The sequence below is a fragment of the Marmota flaviventris genome, chromosome 1 (genome assembly GCF_047511675.1).
Source record: "Marmota flaviventris isolate mMarFla1 chromosome 1, mMarFla1.hap1, whole genome shotgun sequence".
NCBI classification, from domain to species: domain Eukaryota; kingdom Metazoa; phylum Chordata; class Mammalia; order Rodentia; family Sciuridae; genus Marmota; species Marmota flaviventris.
This window is the reverse complement of record NC_092498.1, coordinates 3,039,946-3,060,080: the sequence shown is the minus strand read 5'-3', so window position 1 is coordinate 3,060,080 and position 20,135 is coordinate 3,039,946.

The window sequence follows — 20,135 nt, the reverse complement described above, 5'->3', positions numbered from 1 at the left end:
TTGCGTAAATGATGTCATTTACTCCTTCATCTGTTTCCCAGAGGCAGGCACGCTGGCTGGCTGCTGTCACATTTCACTGCCAGCAGCCCACTAGTCACCTTCCGCCCTGTGGACTCCAGGCCACTGCGGATAAGACTAAATCATCCACATCACTTAGGAGAGGCCCACAGAGAGCTCTGCAGGCCCCTCCAGGTCGGAGCTGCGTCTCAGCAGGGGCATTGCTCCCCCTGCCTGGACTGCCCTGTCATTGCATGGGCTCTGTCCATGTGAGTGGGCACTGCAGCATGTGGGACTGCTCTCCCCAGGAATGGAGCTACATTGGCTTTAGGCCGTCCACAGCTTCCGGCCTCGCTGCCCCCGGGCACAGTGCCTGCCAGGCTGGCAGCTCTGGTGCCACAGCCCCAGGAGCAGTGGATGCTTGGGCAGCGCTGAGTGCTGACTGCATGAACATCCTTGGAGGCTTCTGCCTGCCCCCCTGCCCTTCCCACATGGACACTCAGCCTTGAACTTTCATCTTTTGGAGGAAAACATGGCTCCCTTCAACATGTGATACCTTGTTGCTTTCAGACATGCCCTGATTTTCTTTCATACCCAGAGAGCCGTCCCCCATGCCAGTTGGTATAGCTGGTGTCCCTTTCTCCTGATTCCACATCAGTCACATTAGTTGCAAAGCCCCGACCAGGGTAAGGTGAATGTGAGCAGAGCAGCTGCAAGCAAAGTTTGCAGGTGGAGATGGCACTGGGGAGGCGGCCCTGGAGCAGCTTGGTTCCTGGTGAGTCACTCCCTGCACTTGGCTGTGCCATGGGGGAGAGGCGGCGGGTCCCCTTGAGCTGAGGCTATGCTCATTCATGTCCTTCTGGAACATCTGACCGGCTGCAGGAGCCAACTGAAGAAAGGTCAGCTTGCCCACAGATCATCTGAAGGAGCAATCACACAGTCCCACGTGCCCAGCAGGAGGGTCCCCTTGTATTGCCTCCTGCCACGAGCAGAAACAGGTGTTGAGTCCTTAGGAAGCTGGGTGCCTGGAAGCCCTTCCCCAAGGGTTCTCATATGTGAGACTTGGCATTGCTTAAGGTGTGTGCAGTTATTCAATTGCTCATTGGGAAGCATGTCACCGAAGGCTCCCTGTGTGCCAGAGCCATGCTGTGTGCTGGGTGCCCGGGTAGGACCTGGTAGGAATCCACCTGGTCACCAGGGAGATGCAGGTGTGTGTCTGGAGACTTCAGGCTCTCCTGGGGCACTGTTTCTGAGCATCTTAGTAACCCCAACCTTCCCCATATTCGATATTTAAAAGAAAGGCATGAACAAAGCAAGGAAGGAATACAATGAAGGAAGGGAGGGAGGGGCGGAGGGAGGGGCTGAGTCCGCTGTCCAGGACTCAGAGGCTGGGCATTATCAAAACCGTTTTTAACATAAAGTAGCCACAGTCTCAAACCCAGTACGCGACAAGATTTGGCTGTTGGTTAAGAGCATGGAGAAGCCTGAGGCCCTCGGATGGTGCAGCTGGTCGGGGAAGCTCCCTGCCACACGGCGCTGGCCTCCAGGCTGGCCTCCAGCTTCTCTCCTCAGTGCAGGTCCCTTGTCTGGGGACCTTGATCTTCACCCTATGTACGGGGTTAAATTCTGTGTCTCAGAATGTCACCTTATTTCATAGGGCATCGAGGCCATCTGGGCCCATCTGCTTCCAGGAGAGCAGGCAGAGCAGTGCTGGGCCATGTGGTGACTCTGCGCAGGTGGCACTCCAGAGCAGCCCAGCAGGCAGGGTGACTCTGCCTGGGCTCTTGGACCCCCAGCAGCAGCAGGCTCCCCGGGAGGTATGTCCTGGGGTGACTGTGGGTCGTGTCACTTCCCCACCCCAAAGCTGCCACAGAAACAGTGAGTCCCCAGCTCAGAGCTTCAGCAGGTCCAGAAAGGGCAGGAGGAGCCAGGGGTGGGTGCTGAGCAGGCCTGCACAGGACATTCAGCCACCAGTCAGGCGGCCTGAGGGACAGTGAATTTGAGCCGGAGGTGTGGAAGAGTGTCCACCACAGACCAAGGACCTCTCTTCTCGCGCAACAGCGCTATACAGCCAGCCACATGCTGTTGTACAGGCCAGAGTTTAAACTGTGTTACCCACCTGCGATCCAGAGGCCCGTCGCTGGGATCCAGCAAGCCAGGTCCGGGTCCCGGCCCCCAAAACCAGTCAGCAAAGGCCAGAGTGAGAAGCCTGGAGAAGCTTTGATCAGCACAGCTGCACAGGAAGACATGGGGACAACAGCCTCAGCCCATCTTCAGGGGCCAACAATGACTTTCGGCCTTATAGGAAGGGGGATGAGGGCAAGGGCTGAGGGTTTGCTTGCAGAGAGCTTTTCACAGCTGCCTAAGCAGGAGCCCTGGACCAGCTGAGGTCTGCCCGTCACTCTCCAGGGCGGTCAGGCCTTGTCTCCCTAGGAAGGCGGGAGTTTCAGCCCAGCACCAGGTATTTCTCCACCAGACCTGGAATCCAAGGGGTGGCTCCAAGCCAAGGAGACCCCAAGTCTTCAATCCTGTTTTTAGCCACACATTAGGCAACAGTGGGGACTCTCAGCTCTTGCTCCACTTGGATGTCCCTGTGAGATGTTCAAGGGGCTACCCCTGCTCACTGTGGTAAGCAGTGTCAAGGCCAACACTTGTCCACACGTTCTCTGAATTCAGAATGTCGGCAGGTCCACTGTAGGCTCACGTGTATGTAACTCGTTTTGAACAGGTGCTGTGAACCCCCCTCTTGAGGGCGTGAAAAGCAAGGCCACACTCCTCGGCACCAGGAAAACTTCCACAGTTACACCCTCCAGCCACAGAGGGTGTTACCTCCACAGATGAATTAGAATCATCCTGACTCACTCTCAGCGATGGCCAGGGGTGTTTTGGGTCAAACGAGCATCATCATCTCGGGTCCTTGCCTTGAAAGCCCTGAGGGTCTAGTCCCCAAGAGCTGAGACGGAGCTGGATCCAGGCTGCTGTGGCTTGGACGACACCATTCTACCTCACACCAAAGCCACCTCTCCTCTGGGGTGCCAGCGCCAGGCTTCACATGTCCAGGGTGCCAGGGAGCTTGGCTCTCGCCCAGGGGAGTAGACGGCCAGACCCAAGTGAAGCAAACCCATCCCAGCCATTAGGGAACCAACTCAAGATCTTGCTGCATCGGGTGGAGGCTGGTCTTCCAGAGAAGGCTTTGGGAGTCAGGCAGGTTGCCGTGGTCTCTTCCTGCCTGTTCTCAACAAAACACCACAAAGTAGGTAATTTAAAGGCAGTGTAGTTCCATTCTCACAGTCCTGGAGCCCGGGAGGTCCAAGGTCAAGGCATCCGCAGCTTCAGGTTCTCGTGAGGGCGATGGCGATGGTGCCTCCAGAGCCCTGACCCCACAGCAGAAGAGGGAGGGAAAGTGCTGATGCTACGCCAAGTCCCTTTCACAAGAGCCTTCATCCCTGCCTCGGGGACAGGGTGCTCAGGGCTGCCTGTCAACACCATCACACTGGCAAACGAGTCTCAACACGGAGCAGAGCAGAGCTCTTGCAGTTACCTAGGGAAACTTACTAAGCACAGGGACAAGGAAAAGCCCTCCTGAAGCTAGAGTTCAGACACCACAGAGCGGAGGTCAGCACTCAGTGGACAGTGCACCTTGCTGGGTGTGGAGCCTCCCCCACACACTCCACCATAGAATCCAACGCCATCTCTGAGCTACTGTGTGGAGTGAGTGTCCAGGTTCCCCCCAGTCCATCTCCCTGGACAAAAAGCTAAAAGTTGGTGCAGAGCACAGGTCAGGAGCCTGGGCAGAAGTCCAGGAAACCCTTACTGGTGGGGAGGGTAAACTGAGGCATGCCCGACTTCTGCCCTGGTCAGATGCTGACCCCTCCCAGCCTCTCCAGTCAAGCCCTCCTGCACCAACCCTACCCCACTTCACCTCTCCTCCACCTCCCAGCCACACCCGCAGACCCCCAGCCATGCCCCAGACAGCACCTTAGCTCCACCCAGCTCCACACCCAACCACCTCTCAACCCACTGCCCTGGAAGGACGTCACAGGCCCAGGTGGTGAGAGTGACCCTGAACAGACTTCCAGTTCCTTCTCAGTGACAGGATGGACACTGCTGACCAGTTCAGGCAGACAGCCCCTTCCCAGGACACCCCCAGACTGTCTAGATGGAGCTGAACCGAGACTACGCCACATGGGGAAGGCATGACTCCTGACCAGATCCATACCCTGGGCTTCAGGCACACCTGACCCCTGAGCAGGAGCACAGGCCACAGCCAGTGGGCTGCACCATGGTCTCAGGGAAGCTGGTGGAGCTGCAGAGACCCATGCCAGCAGAGTGCATGGATGACCATGACCATCTGCAGAGGTGAAGCCAGAATTTCTTTCTTCCAGTGTCCTTGCTGTTGGTTGGCTAATAATTTAAACTAACTCTAACGTCTTCTCACTGTGAAGACTTTCAAAACCCCAAATTTTCAAGAAAGATATTGAGTCATAATTGTCATTACCAATTTATAATTTTCTTTTTTAAAAAAATTGGTTGGGGGGAGGGGCTAGGGCTGTGGCTCAGTGGTAGAGCGCTTGCCTAGAATATGCGAGGTGCTGGGTTCGATCCTTAGCACCACATAAAAATAAATCAAATAAAGGCATGTGTCCAACAAATAAAAAAAATATTTTAAAAAAAATGGTGGCTTCTACCGCCCAAGATGCCCACATCCTGATCTCTAGAACCTGTGAATGTCAGTTTTTTTTTTTTTTTTTCCCCAGTGCTCGAGATTGATCCTAGGTCCTGGACCCTACAGTGGGAGGGTGTCCTGCCTGTGCCATGGATTCCTTTCCATGACGCCAGTTTGAGACTGCTGGCCTCCAGTCTGGGAGAACAACTTCTATTGTCCAAACCCCCAAATTTGTGGAGACTTTTTTATAGTAGCCACAAGATAGGAATACCCATGGTAAGTGCCGTGTCCTCCCAGCCAGGTCCTCCAGGGCCACAGCCGCTGGGCAATCTCAGAAAGACGGCACATTTTCTTTATCCAAAAGACTTTTTAAATCCAATCTGTGATTCTCATGACATTAAGACTCATCATGTGATTTCTCAGAGAATACTTTTTTGCTTATAAATCTGTGAGAACAAAAAAATTTTCATGTTCTTACCACAAAGATTATTCAAGGTAGTGGATCTGAAATTGTTTTATAAACTGTATAAAAAACACTTGCAAATGCAGATTGACGCACAGAGAGAGTGAGAGAGTCCAAAGAGAATTCTGTTCTCCCATTAGTGGATGGCAAATTTCAAAGATTACAATAATGAGGTCACTCATTATTTTGCATCTCTAAAGTGTCGTTATAATCTTCAACTTCAGAGGCAGCAGCGTAGAAGCAAGAACCTTTTAATCTCTGAAGTAGCCCCAGAAAGAAAAAAGGATCTTACAATTCTGCATAAAAATAACAGAAATGCATTGGAGAAGCGATTTAGTCACAATGCATGAACTGTCTGTGACCAAAAGGTCATAGATAAAAATGCACATGCATGTTCTAAAGTCACTGTCACCCTGCCACTCTGTGGCCCTCACCATTCTTTACTGAGAGGCTTCAGCGGCTACCCCACTAATTCTAAATTTTTCTCACTACAAATAAATTTTGTTATATCGATGTTTTTTCAGGACAGCCAAACTTTCCTAATCCAGACCAACAGCTGACAAGAGGACTCTGCCACCAGGACCCGGTTCCCTCTGGCGGAGTGGAGAGGTGGGATGCGGCCAGGCAGGCCGCTGGAGACGACCTGGTTCCTGGGAGGAGCCGGTCCACAGGGATTCATTACATGGCTGTGTTCTGCAGCTACACATATTCTTATGCACTATTTTAAAGTGAGACTAAATGGAGGAAGAGAAGGCTCCGTGTCAGGCACGTTTCTTGGAAGTTCAGGCATCCCTGCAATTGCTCCTGTCAAGTGCTTCCTTTTGTCTCGGGTGCTCCTGCCAGTTCAATTTATTTCCAGGACTCACAGGGGACCAAGATGGTTTGGGGGCATCATTGCCATTACATTATCATCCACCTTTCCCGGCATGCCCAGAGAGGAGCAGTGATGAATTCCGTTACCCTGAGCTGCATTTCCCTGTTAACATTCCATCTGCACCTGGGGTTTCCGTACGACTGGGAGGAGGCCCTCTAGCAAGAGACCCCAAGAAAATATGGGTCACAGAACAAAGAAGATGCTTTTGACTCGTGCAACAGGCAGAGATGTGTGGTCCTGCTGATGCAGTGCTGCCCAGCAGCCACCCAGGGGCCAGCAACCCAGCCTCTGCTGTCATGACCACATGGCTTGGGGTCCCCAGTCTGTCCTTCCAGCCAGGGGGAGCAGGTTTCCTCATAGGCGAGTGATGTGGAAGTCACTAACCCTTTGTTATGGGCTGAGTTATGTCCGCCAGATGCCCACCCTAACCCCACTCAGAATGCGAATGTATTTGGAGGTAGGATTTTTAAAGAGGCAATGAAGTAAAATGAGGGCATCAGGTCCTTCTCGGAAGAAGAGGTCAGGACGCAGACACACTCAGAGGGACAACCACCTGAGGTCACACGGAGAAGATGGCCACCGATGAGCATCAGAGAGGAGCTTCAGGAGAAGCCAGCCTGGCCGCACCTTGATCTTGGACTTCAGCCTCTGGAGATGTGAGAAATGAACCTGCTGTTTACGCTACTCAGCCTGAGGAACTTGGTGGCCCAGCAAGCTGACTCGTGCTCTGTTACTCAGAAGCAGCCACAGGTCACAGCCAGCTCTGAGTGGGGCTGGGAAACCCGCTGCTCTACGGCGAGGAGGGAGGGCTGTGTGGTGTGTGGATGGACGGCCCAGGGGGCGGTCTGTTGGCTGTGGTGCCTGCAGCCACAGTGGCAGTCTGTTGGTAAGTGCCCCGGTGGCAGCACCGTCTGTGGGCTTGGCAGTGGAGAATCTGGAGGTGTAAACCGTGGCTTCAGAAACTGGCTCCTTATGCGAAGAACAAAGGAGGCACAGTGGGAATGAGGAAGAAAGAGCCAGAGGCTGTGCTGCCCGGGTGCACCCTGGGGGCCCTGGGGAAGGGGAGGCGAAGACACCTGCCAGGCAGGGCGACCTGTGGGCATCTGGGCACTGGTCGCAATGTCTGGACTCCGGCTCTGACTCCCTGGGCCTGGGGTTTTCCTGGCCCCACCCGGGATACTCTTTCTGCTTCAGCTAAGTAGAGTGTCATTTTGCTTGTGACCAAGACCCCTGGCTACGGAGGGCATCTGCTCACCTGTAAATGAGGACTTCCTTGAGGACAGATGTGGAAACAGGCGTGTGTAGCATGATGGAAACTCCAGCTGGACCATGCTCCTTCCTTCAGTGTGTGGTCACTCCACGTGGGCTGTGCGTGCCCAGCACTCCTCTGTGCCTTAAGTCTCTGCGGCTCACCTGGAGGGGAAGGAGGACAGTGATCAGGATTTAGAATGGAACAGAGCTTCTGGCAGTGAGCCAGAGGGACAGAAGCCAAGAGGCAGTCTGAGACACCCGTGGAGCTGCGGGCCAGACGATTTCCCAGCTCGGGGACTGAGGAGTGAGGACCCGGGACAGGGGAGAGGGAACAGGGAGAGTGTGGAGAGACAGGAGGTGTCAGAGAGTCAAGAAAGATCCCTGAGCACTCACCAACCCAGCAGCCCAGGCATGACAAAGCTGGAGAAGAGGAGACCCAGCTTCCCATGCTTAAGTGACCGAGTGACCCGAGCCGCCCACCTGCAGGAGTGAGGCCACACTGGACACTAGCTTTCCCATGCAGGCGAATGTCTGCTGTCACTGAAAGACACTTCCAACATACTGAAGGTCAACAGGGCTGAGGCCTCCAAGGCCGGTGAGCAGGGTAGAGTACAGGGGCCAGGAAGCAGCCCAAGCCTGTGTGTCCAGCAGGGCTAGCGGCAGGGAGGGACCCAGCCCATCTCTCACGGCAGGGCTTCCTCCAAGTGTCCACGTAGGACCAGCACCACTGCTCATGATGGGACCTGACAGGTGGGCACCTGGTAGGAGGGGGGAACAGGCTGTTCTTGAGGGTGGTGGGCAGAAGACGTAGATCACAGAGTAAGAGCCTGGAGAACTTCCCCGAGCACTCACCCCCGCCAGCCTGCCCCGGGCCCCCTGCTGGCCTCAGAGCTCCTCACTGGGCTGTCACCTGATGGTGAGGTTGTGATCTGCCTGCCCCTCCAAGTCCAGTCTGTGCCGGTCTCCTTCTCCTGGGGCCTGGAGCAGGCCTTATTCCTTAGCCAGTGTGAGCACTAACAGTGCCAGTGAGTTAGCATGTGTCGGGATACGGTTCCCCAGGGGTCTCTTGAGCATCTGCAGGTCCTGAGAGCAGAGACGCTGGCTGCCCCGTCCAGAGCATCTCATCGAGGATCATGGACACAGAACAGCTCTGGATGAAGAGCCTCCAGACCCACGCCCGTAGCAGAGCCCGCTGTGAAGGCAGGTCCTGTGGGAACTGGGCGTGGAGAGGAGTGAGAAGCACCCATCCTGGCTGCTGGTGCTGCTGGGAGTGATGAGCCCCCTGGCCACCAGCCCGGGAGCCTCGTGCCTTCTGCCTGCACCCACAGGACTGCAGCAGCCTGACCCGTTAGCTTGCACGCAGAGTAGAATGGCAGCCCTTTCACAGTCCTTGATACAGACAAAAAGAAAGAAAGACAGTATAAGAAGAACTGTAATCCAACCAAAGGAGCTGGGATCTCATATGGTCCTTAAAGTGGATTTTCCTGGGCTGCCTCATCTGCCAACTCCTGTCCATTACAACCGTGAGCCAACAAAGACAGGAGGACAAGCTCTCGTGCTGTGTCCCAAGCCAGGGCTGTCAGCACAAGGAGCCTGCCACTCTCCCTGAGCCCCTGCTGCCCGGGGAACCACGGCCAAGAAGGCCAGTGCAGCGGTGTGAGGTCAGCGGTGTGAGGTCAGCGGTGTGAGGTCGGTGGTATGAAGTCGGCGGTGTGGCGGTGTGGATGGCTCCCCACACCAGGTCCCACTGTATTCTCAGCACAACCCTGCAAGGTTCCTTTCTCCCTCTCTGTTTCTTCCCAGGGCTAGGGATGGCGTCTGTGGAGACAAGCACCCTACCACTGAACTGCACCCAGCCTGTAAGCCTGGTAGTCTCATCCCTGCTCTGCAGGTAAAGACAGCTCAATGAGGTCACAACGGGGGCAAGCACAGGTGCCAGATGGGACTCGACCCCATGCACATTCATTAGAAGCCCAGGTGCGCGTGAGGAAGAGACCTGGAGACCCACCACTCCTTGTGCCGTGGAGATGCAGCAGCTGTTGGACAAGGCAGAGCTACTTATGTGGCCTTGGGGCACGTGGCTCCTGTTTGTGGTGGCACGGGTGTCAATAAGGGCCTGGGGCAGCAGAAGGCCGGCCGTCATTTCTTGCTGAGAGCCATTGCCAAGCAGGAATGACGCATGGCAATTTCCTTGTCAGCCTACCCCATGTTGCTTAGAGGGAGGACTCTCCATTGTGGAGATGGGCTTGCCTTGGACCCAGGTCATTTGCAGTGACATCGCATGAATGTTTGAGAAAGGTGACCCTGCTCAAGGACCAGGGTGGATCCGGGTTTAGGGTGGATCTGGGTTTAGGGTCGATCCTGCTGGGAATAGGGCGTATCCTGCTGCCTCAGGCGCCTGCTCCTTGAGTTCCCCTTGAGTTCGAGATTCAGACAGTATTTGGTACACAGAGCCCGGTGGAGTGTGTGGGTTTTCCCAGAATGTGTGTGTAGAGTGCCGGTGAGAGGTCCGAAATAAAGAGTTGCTGTTTGAGTCTACAAGGCGGTGGTGGCTCGGTTATTTTGTGCCCAGCCAGACTGCGGCAATTTCTCACGTCCTTCTGGGCACGGGCTGCCTTTGGACAGGTGTGTGGCTCCCAGGGTGAGGGAGCTGGGCTGCACCTGCCAGTGGCTGGTCCCCCAGGTCCACAACCCAGTGGGCTCTTGGGCAGACAGGGCCTGGGCGGCTCATGGGCGGGACCCGCTGGGACTGATGGGCCCACAAAGCCCTTTGCTGAACTCTCACCCCTGAAGCAGCCGCTCCTGCTGGCGCCTCCTTCCCTCTGCTCCCGGCCACTTCTTCCCGCTCTTTCTGAGGTGAGCTGGTTGGTGTCCCCTCAACCCTCCCCCTTGGAGCTCAGAGAGTGACTATATGACAATGGAGTCATTGAAGATGCAAGTGGTTAAGACGAGGCCTCGTGGAACCCAAGGGCCTCACACAACGGGCCTGGTGACCGCATAGGGAGAGAAGGGACACAGGCCGAGGGGGAATGCTGCAGAGACCCGGACACGGCAGGAGGGGCCCCCGACGATGCCCCTGGAGACGGTGTTACGTGGCGGCAGCCCACAAATGCCCAGGATGCCAGCACCCTCCGGAGCCGGGAGAGAATGTTCTAGATCATCCCTCAAGACCCCAAGGAAAAACAACCTGCTAGCCCCTCGGTCCTGCCCTTTGGACCCCTGAACTGGGAGAGGGTAAATCCTACTGTAAGCCTCCTTGTTTGAGTGGTGATTGGTTGGGGCGGCTCCAGGAAAATTAGGACACCTTGCTGTTCTTCTTTCCTTTCCGGTCCCTGCTTTGGTCGGCTCTCTCTCCCTTTCTCACCCAATCCCCTCCCTCTCCAAGAAGTACGTTCATGTCCAGCATCAGGGGAGTGTCACGGCTGGTGCTGCGCTTCCCTTTGGGGTTCTTCTGGGAACCCAGTGACTGGAAACGAGAGCAGCCCAGCCCCGTGTGCTTCCCTGTGGCCGTCAGCGGCTCCGGCCTCCTGCTGGGCTAAGGGACGGACCATGGAGGGACTCCCGCTTTCTGTCCCATGTCGATGGCTGCTTTACTCACCGGGTTCCATTTTTAGGCATTCAGGTGGGGCTGGGGCAAGGCCTTGCCTCTGGGTGGGGGTCTTTCTGCCTGGTGATGATTGGATGGAAGCAGGACAAGGGAACTTCAGTGTCACCCCAGCCACCTGGATGCAGGGAGAGTGGCGTGTGTCTGTCACGCAGCTGACAGGCTCCCCACGGCACGGGGGTGTGCACGCTGAGGGCAGAGGCCAGGAGAGCCGCTCCAATGGCCTTTAATTCTTCAAAAAAATGAGTTTTTTCTGGAGATGGAGACCTGGCGTGAGCCCAGTGGACCTCGCTCCTGGGGGAGCGGCTGGACCCGTCCCTAATGCCCTCTGAGTGCCAGCAGCGGCTCATCCCATCAGCGAGACCAAGCATGGTGGGGTGCTGGTAGCACCTTGGCTACCACCTACTAGATACCACAGCTTTCAACCAAAAATATCTCCAGACACCACCCAATGTCCTGGGCAAAGTCACAGGAACAAGGGACAAGAGGTGGCCGCCTTACCACCTGGCTCTTCTGCCTGGCACACAGCCGGCACTCAGCCAGTCGTAGCCAGAGCCTCTGTGTGCAGCCTCCCTGCCTCCTGCCTCCTCTAAAGCTGCCAGGCAGCCTGCCCTTCCCACCAACTCTAGGCCTCCTCGCTCAACATTCCAGAAAGATCCACCTGTTGGCCTGCACCTTCCTCCTGCCTCACAGTGAGAAGTCAACCCAGACCCTGAGGACCACCTGGGAACACCAGCTTGTCCCGACAGCAGGGAACAGCACTGTTGCCCCACAGGGACAGCAGAGGTGCCCGGGAGGCTCACTCACCTGGGTTTGTGGCTGCGTTTTTGAGTTTCACTTTTTAGGCCAACAGATAACATTATGGTTTAATCTTTTTAAAAATGTTCACCATTTTAGACATTTTCTCTGGAGATATCCTCCTGGGCAGCCGTGTTCTGTCAAGTCAGGTTCCCTGTGACAGTCTGTGCTACACTGGGGATGAGGATGTCCTGTCCGGCCCACCTCCATCCCACCACTCTTCCCTCCACTCAATGCCAGTATGACCCCAAGCGCCAGCTGCTGACCTGGGCCAGCACCTCTGTGGATTGCACCCCTAGGCTCTGCTGTCAGGAGAGGGGGCAGCCAACTCGCCATCAGTTTCCCGGACCTTCCCCGTCATTTCCAGTAAACAGCACCAGCGCCCCCTGGTGGCCACCGGGGCCTCGTCCTCCTGCCCAACCACCTCTCCCACCTCCCAGGAGACACCCTGCCTTAAGGAAACCTGGGGGGCAAGAGAGCTTTAAAAGGTAACTCTCAGTGGGGATTTTGATGCTGATAAAATCGTATGTGCTCTATTCTCTTTCTCTGAGCTGAGTAAAAACTGGATGCACCTGTGGGCACTTTCTTCCCAGGGCTGGGACTGGGGGCCTGGGTTCCAGAGTGCAGGAATGCAGCGTGAGGAGGAAATCACACCTCGGGGCCAGGCGGGCACACCACAGTCGAATCTAAGATGAGTAGAAATAGCTCTGGGCCTGCCCCCTCAGGATGGGCTGCCCTCTCCAGCCCCTGGCTCCCAGGCCTGCTTCCGCAGCTGCCCTCCTGGTATCAGGCGGACTTCCCACTGCCACCTCAGGTCCTGGGGAAAGCGCCGTCTTGCTTCCGCCCTGAGTTGAGAGCCTTCGCTGAAGGAACTGAGGCCCTGGGCTGTGGGCCGGGTGGCCCTGTGCAGAGGGAAAGGGATACAAGTGGGAGCCTGCCCGGGCTCCAGCCAGGAGGCACACCTGTCTTCATGAGCCTCCCTGCCAGCCCTGGCCCTGGGGCGAGTGGTCAGCAGTGCAGAGATGGGCCTCCCACCGATTCCCAGCGCTGCAGCCTGCCGTCAGAACGACAATTTGAAGCCATCCAGGTAGGAGGCTCTGCCCTTGGGCCCAGGTAAAAATCACAACAGATGCCACTGCTCTGCCAGACGGGTTTGTAAACGAGTCACCTCAGGAGCAGGCGCAGGAGTGCGGGAACAGCCTTTCTGTCTTCATTTGTGGGTAAACAGCTGGAAAGTGATATCAGTCAGGGGAGAAGCAGGCCCGGGTCCTCCTGCGTGAGGGCGAGGGGACACCCTCCATGCTGCGGGAGATAGGGAAGCCTGCCTTTCCCAAACCGTCCACTGCTGTGGGCTCTGGCTCTGCCCTTTGTAGCCAGGGACAGAGCAGTGAGCTGGAGGAGCAGACCAAGCCAGCCGCGCCCGAGCCACCCCCGGGGACTGCTGGGCAGGGAGCGCGCCAAGAAAAGGCCAAGTGTCTGCAAATGCCGCCTAGGGTCATGGCCATGGACCCAGGCCAGACTGTCGCCGCACCCCTCGCCCCAGCTGTGACCAGGCAGAGGAAGGATGAGGGCCAGGAAGAGACCCCAAGTGGTTCACAGTGGGTTTGGGCAGAGCACGGCTGTGAGGGCAGCCCCGCCGGGCCCCCAAATCACAGCTGGCTTGTGCCGAATCAAGACAGTGGCTCAGAGCAGATGAGAGGAGAGTCTCCAGAGGTGATTTGGGCATCTCCTCCCCTCAAAACGCTTTCCCTGCCAGCCCCACTGCAGTGGCCAAGGCTCCCACCCTCTTCCCATGTAGGGAAGGTGCTGATACCTCCTCATCAAACGCTGCTGTCTGAGGGGGGCAGGCTGCCCTGCAGCTCTCCACTGCTGACCCCTCGCCCCAGGGACATTGGGGTGTCTGGAGCTGCACCTGGTGGGGATGTCTGGTGGACAGAGGTCAGGGACACTGAGCATCCTCCAAGAACACGTGGGACAGTCCTCCCCTCACCCCAGCCTTGGTCCACAGTGTCACTAGCACAGGGTGAGGGACTGGCTGGCTCCCACCTCTCTGTCTCAGAGCCTCAAGCTCAAATCTGGAGCTCAATCCACAAGCACCAAGTTCCGGGTATCCATCTTTTTTTGTTTTTTGTTGGCTACTGGCGATGGAACTCAGGGGCTCTCAACCACTGAGCCACATCCCCAGTCCTATTTTTGTATCTTCTTTAGAGTCAGGGTCTCACTGAGTTGCTTAGTGCCTCGCTAAATTGCTGGGTCTGGCTTTGAACTCAGCATCCTCCTGCCTCCGCCTCCCAAGCTGCTGGGATCTCAGGCGTGCGCCACGGCGCCCGGCCCTGGGTATCCATCTTTATAAATATGTTCAAGTATGCAGTGACTTTATTTTTGTTTCATGTTCTCAAAATAAACATGATTGTAAAAGTAATGTTTCACCCACTTACGTGAAGCAAACACTGGCCACACGGGGAGAGGCCATGCGCGGGTCAGAGTGGCCCTGCCACGGACAGGGAGCCACTGGAAGCTGGAGAGAGGCCCGGTCAGTCCTGCCCTCGCGCTCAGGGGCAGCGTGGCCTGCTGACAGCAGCGAGAGCCAGGGACGGTGTGGGCTTTTTACAGCAGCCGCCGTGGCCTGGAGGCTCACTGCGCCCTGCGGCTCTGGCCCCAGCTTCCCGGGTTTCTTCTCCACAGGAGGCCGTGGGTGACGTGGGAAGGAAGACAGGGCAGGGGACGTCAGCAGGAAAGGCTGCAGGCCTGAGGGGGCCTGGGCACCAGCGGGCAGCCAAGGTCTGAGCGGGACCTCACAGCTTCAGACCCTGGCACGGCCACATGGCACCTCCCTTCCACTCCAGGAAGAGCCCCCGCAGCACTGCCTGGCTGGGACAGCTCTGTGGGGGGACAAGAGGCAGAGAGCCTTGGCAGGCTGGCCCCCATGGCCGGGAGGGCGCCTCCCGTCCCAGCTGGCAGGCTCTGCAGCTGCCTGAGGCACTGGTGGCTGTGGTGGAGACTGCTGCTTGTCCCCGGCATCTGCCCTTGCCCTTAGAACCTTCTGGAACACCCAGGCTCCCCTGTGAAGGATCATACTCTCCATCTCTTAGCAGCTAAGGGTCCTGCGATTAGCTGGCCCTGGGACACCAGCAGCGGCAACCTGAAGAGTCCCGGGTTCCCGTGTTTATGAGGCAGTGGCCTGGGTCCCTGTGTTCTGCCCGTGTGTGGGACCCAGACACCCAGACACCCTGCCAAGTGGCTCAGGAGGAGGGGTACCTTGTGTCCCTGGACAGTATGAGAGGCAAGGGCACCTGCACCCAATGTTAAATGGAATAGCAGTAAGCGCACGGTCGCCGAGTGTCACCAACCCCGTTTACTCTTCGTGAACGCCCATGAAATGGCTATTGTTGTCCCCAGGTCTCAGATGAGCATCTGAGGCTCAGAGGAATCAGGGCTGCTCTCCTGGGAAGTGCCAGAGGTTTCCACTGGGTGACCTAGGGACAGTGACTGTTCTGTGTCCCCAGCTGTCTCAGTCCTTCCTCAGGCTCCGTGAGCATCACATGACACAGACACCAGCTGTTCTCAGGTCCCAAACAGCCCATGAGTGCAGCAACTCGAGGTCCCCCCCCCCCACCATGGAAGGGGCAGGTGGGCCAGACCCGCCCCAGCACTCCATGAAGCCCCCTTAACACCCCAGGAGGACGGGGAAAGCCAGTGAAGACCCCGGCCAGCGCAGGCTGCCATGGAGAATGCGCGTCTGAGTCCTCGGTGCACAGGTGTGTGCGGGGCTTAGTGGTCTGTTTCACCCCAATAGCTGTGACAAAAGCTCTCAGCTGGCACAAAGGCAAAGTACCCGCTGTTTTTACATTAAGAGGGTCTGAACTAGAGACCAGAGCAGGTGTGACATTGTCGTTTAATTTGTCTCTAGGCCACCTTTCAGGCTGCAAGGGCTCTCCTGGGCCTCGGGAGGACCTGGCTGAGGCGCTCAAGGCACTTCAGTGGTTTTAGCAGCTTAAAAGCAATGAAATAGCAGAACTGCTCCGCCACAAAACCTCGTGCCACTGACGCCGGGACGAGGCGGCAGGAGTGCCACTTGTGTGGCTTTGTTTCCAGATGCGGATCTGTTGCAAGGGACGCAGTGCCAACACCATTTTGTCCAAGCAAAGGCCATTTTTCTCAGGCCTCGAAAGATGTCCAGGTGCAAAATCAGGTCTTCAACTTTGGAAATCACCGGGAGGCAGGTGGCAAGCTGACTCCCCTGGGCCACTCCAGCCACCAGTCTGCCTGGCCCCCCAGCTCTGGACCTGGGGGGACCCTGAGGCTGCACCTCTTGTCCTGACCAAACCGTCTGGTCAATGGGACCTTGCCACTGCCGGCAGGAACCATGGTGAAGCCTGAGGTACCCAGTGGGCGGGATCCCTATCTTAGAGCTGGACGCACCACCTCCTGAGGGGAAGGAAGGACAGCTGTGGGGGTGGGACACTCAGGGAATGGCATGGGGTGCCCTCTGGAATTTCCCATCTGGGACCACACGCCAGCATTCTGGGTGAGAGGCAGCCCCTACGTTGCGCTAGATGTTAATGAGGAGTGATCTGGCTAAATATTTCAGATTGCCGTGAGATGATACTTTAAAGAACCATGTGACAAAGAGAAGAGCACAGGAAAGAGTACATTTTTAAAATTCATTCCCTCTATATAATCATTCTGCGGGGCCTTGACTGCTGCTCAGCTTGAAAACCAGCCAATCAGTGGGTCATTCTGGCGGCTTCTTGGAACCTTCAGTAAGGTTGCCTGAGCACTTTAACCTCTGGGAGGAGGCTGGGCTGCGGGCCTGCCCCAAACCATCTCTGCCATGGACCGTCCCCTTTCTTTCTGCAAGGCATGACATCGAGCAAGATCGAGATTCCAAGGAACACTCTTTGAGAAACAGCAGCCTGCAGCTCCTGCTAACAGGAAGGTTTTCTGGGGCTCTGGATCAGCCCCCTGCTTCCAGAGGGGCAGTTAGACCCAGGGAGCTGAGTCTCTGCTTTAAATGGCCGTTTGGATCATTGTGATAAGGCCTGAGAGATACAAAAGAAATGCCAAGCGCCCTCTGCTCACAGTGCCTGCCTACTGAAGGGAAGGAGGAAGAAAGGGAAGAGGCGCGGGAAGGGCAGGGGCTTTCCTGAGGAAGGGGCAGCCCTGCTGTGGGGACAGCAGGAAGGTGCTGGGCGCGGTCTCTCCTCCTGACTCCAGGCTGCGCTGCCGCCAAGCGGACACGACCCCATTCGTCCACACATTCCAGGCAGATGTGCAGCAGACCCGGCTGCCCCACAGGGAGTCTGACACATCTCTAAACTGTTCCCTCTTTCAAGGTCACCGGGCTCCAGCTCTCCCCAGCTCGGAGCAAACACAGGCAGCAGTGTGCCGCGGGCAGATGGTGAGCAGTGTCACACCCTCCGGGCACCAGGCCGACGTGCAGGACCCCCGTGGTCTCTGCACCATGGGTACCCAGCCCTCCGTGACACGGTGACACTCACCAGTGAGTGGAGCTTTGCGCAGCCCCCAGATCCTTGCCACAGCCCCCACCTCCTGCGTCACAGCCCCCATCCCCTCTGTCCCGCCCCAGTGGAGAGGCTAGGCTCTGATTCTGTGTCCTGTGTCATCCGCAGCCCCGCAGCCCTGCAGCCCCACTGGTGACGCTGGCGACCCTCGGACAGCAGGTGACCCCACCTGCAGCCCAGCAGCCCTGCTTGGCACGGGTCTGGGGGAAGCGTTCACTGTGTTTACATCTCCTCAACTTCCCATAGACCACAATGTTGGACATCGTATACAGCCTTGCTGGCTGGGCAGAGTGCCCTTCTGATGGGCTCTTAGAGCAGTGGGTAGCAGGGCCTGCCTGTCCTCTACCAGCTCACCCAGGCAGAGCCAAACCTCCACCAGACGCGGGATTCCTCCTCCCTGCCTCCCAGGGTGCCAGCAATCACCTCTGAGCTGACAGTCACTGAGGTCATCCAACTAGTCCGTCCTGAACTGGCTGCCCTGCCCTGCCCTGCCTGGCCTGGCCTGGCTCATGGAAGCCCCCAAAGGCTGTGGCCTAAGCCTCCCATGGCCCCTGCCTTCTGCCTCTTGAGTGTGCGGGTGGTGTCTTCGGAGCCCTGTGTATCTCTAGGACGGTGAAGGTGATGAACGTTTACCTTCCATGACTCCTGTCATCTCTGTGGCTGCCTTGTTGTCTGCCACCACCTCCCAGCATGCACACAGAGCCCTCCATTGACCCAAAGATACTTCTGGGCAGGCTGAGGCCGGGGAGGGGCAGAGGGAGCTGCTGTACCCCTTGCGTCGTAGCCCCAGGACCTTTGCACCTTCCTTTCTCCCTGCAGGCAGGAGAAAGCCTTGAAAAGGCCAAATCGATATTCTCTTGGGGAAGAAGTGGCCCCAGAGCCCCTGGCCTTCTTGCCTCCCTCTTGCCATCCCCGCCTACCACAGTACACCTCAGAGCTGTGTCTTGTGGCCGCCATAACAAAGTCCCACAGACCGGTGGCTTGAAACCCAGGAATTTATTCTCTCCCAGTTCTGGGGGCCAGAGTATTGGTCAAGTGTGGGCGGGCCCTGGCACTCTGAGCCCTGCAGGAAGGCTGCTCCACCCCGGCCAGCCTGGGCTCACCTGCACCCCAGTCGGGCCCTGGCCCCTGTCGTCACGTGGCCTTATTCCAGGATGTTTCCCTACGGCTCTTCTCCAGTGACCCATCCATTGTCCTTATGACCCCAGTCCAGGATGACTCCTCTTGCCCTAGGCGAGCACGGGTCTGATTCCACAGGAGGTCCTGTCCTGAGGCTCTGGGAGGAACGTGCATCTGGGGGACTTGGCTCACTCCAGGTTAAGCTGGTCTGCTCATGAGCCCCATTCCTGAAGCCAGGGCTCACTCGGCCTCCTCCAGGAGGGTGCCAGCTAGAGCTGGACGTGCTGAGGCAGGGTGTCAGGCGGGTGGGGAGGGGCGTGCTTGCCTCCTAGAGCCAGGGGCCACGCGCACCCTGCTCTCAGCCATGAGCAGAGCTCCTCTGGGGCTCCTGTGCAGGAGGCCGGTTGACATAAGACACGAGCCTCCGCTCCCCCAACAAGGCTCACCGCACCCTCCCTGGGAGCTGAGGGCCCCCAGTCATGCCGTGCATGTGACTGCAGGGCTTGATGGCTTTCGAGGTCACCCAGCTGTGACAGAGCACCTGTGGACCACCTGCCCCTGCCGGCACCCAGACCCCTGTTCTTCAGTCCACCACCACTTACCTCCATTCTGTGTGTCCCTCCACGCAGTCCCAGTCTCCGAGCGAGCGTGGACAGCAAGGCAGGCGTGCTCCGTGTCTGCAGAGAGAGCCGACGGCTGAGAAGGAGCTTGTGTCAGAAGGAGAGGCTGCTGGGACGCCTGGCATCCGGACAGATGAGGTCCCACAGTCAGCAACGGGATGGGGGCTGGTTTAAACGCTGGGTGGGACAGTGGGAAGCCACACCCAGGAGCGAGGAGCTAGCTGGGCTGAAGACCAATGTCAACCCCAACAGACTTCATAAGCCTTCTGTCACTGGAAAACCACCCAAGGACCCAGGGCAGACCAGAACTCCAGGAAAGGGGGAGGACAGGCTCCCGAGCCCCGGGCAGGGAAGACAAGCACAGTGGGCAGCCGGCGGCCCACACCTGGGGGGAAGGCCAGGCCTGGCGCCAGCTGCCCACGTCCAGGAGGAAGGTGAGCACCTCGGTGGGTGGCGTCTCTGCTGTGCTGCGTGCCACACGGGGGGTGGGAGGCTGCATCTCGGGGAATCGACCACAGCAGGGCCACGGGGCTGCTGAGCATGACGCCAAGAGCAAAAGCCAGGCCTGTCACAGTGCACGGACTTCCCCAGGGCCTGCCGTGGGGGCAGGGAGCCCTCCAGGCACCGAGGTCAGAGGTAGAATTGGCACAGATGAGGTGTGGGCAAGCCGAGGGACCCCACAGTCGGCACGCTGGCCACAGCTTCTCAGGGACGATGCTGTCAAGTTGTGCTGGCTGGAGAGCTGGTGTCCGTCCCTGGTGCCAGGTCCAGACCTGTGAGGGGCAGCACTGAGAACAGCCACGGCAACAGTCCCGTCCACGGGGTGCCATTGGGTCCCTTGACCTCAGGTGGTGGTGAGGAGACTGAGGCTGGAAGGACCATGTTGCCCCGACTGACACACATGGCACAGCAGCACAGCAGAGATGCCACCCCCGGGCCTCGGGGCCCGAGGCGCGCACATCCCTCCTGCAGGGAGGTGGGCAGCTGGTGCCAGGCCTGGCCGCCTTCCCTCAGGGTGCACCAGCACTGGCACACCACCGAACCTGCCCAATGAGGGCCCCGGTTTCAGAAGTCAGACCACCGAGCCAGCCCGCCCACCTCCGTCCACCCCGGCCCTCCACAGGGATTTGATTTTGTCTGAATAAAAATCCATTTGCCACCTGCAAAGTGTCAAGGAGCTGGGCTCCCTAACTTCAAAGGCGCCTGCCTGCCCAACCC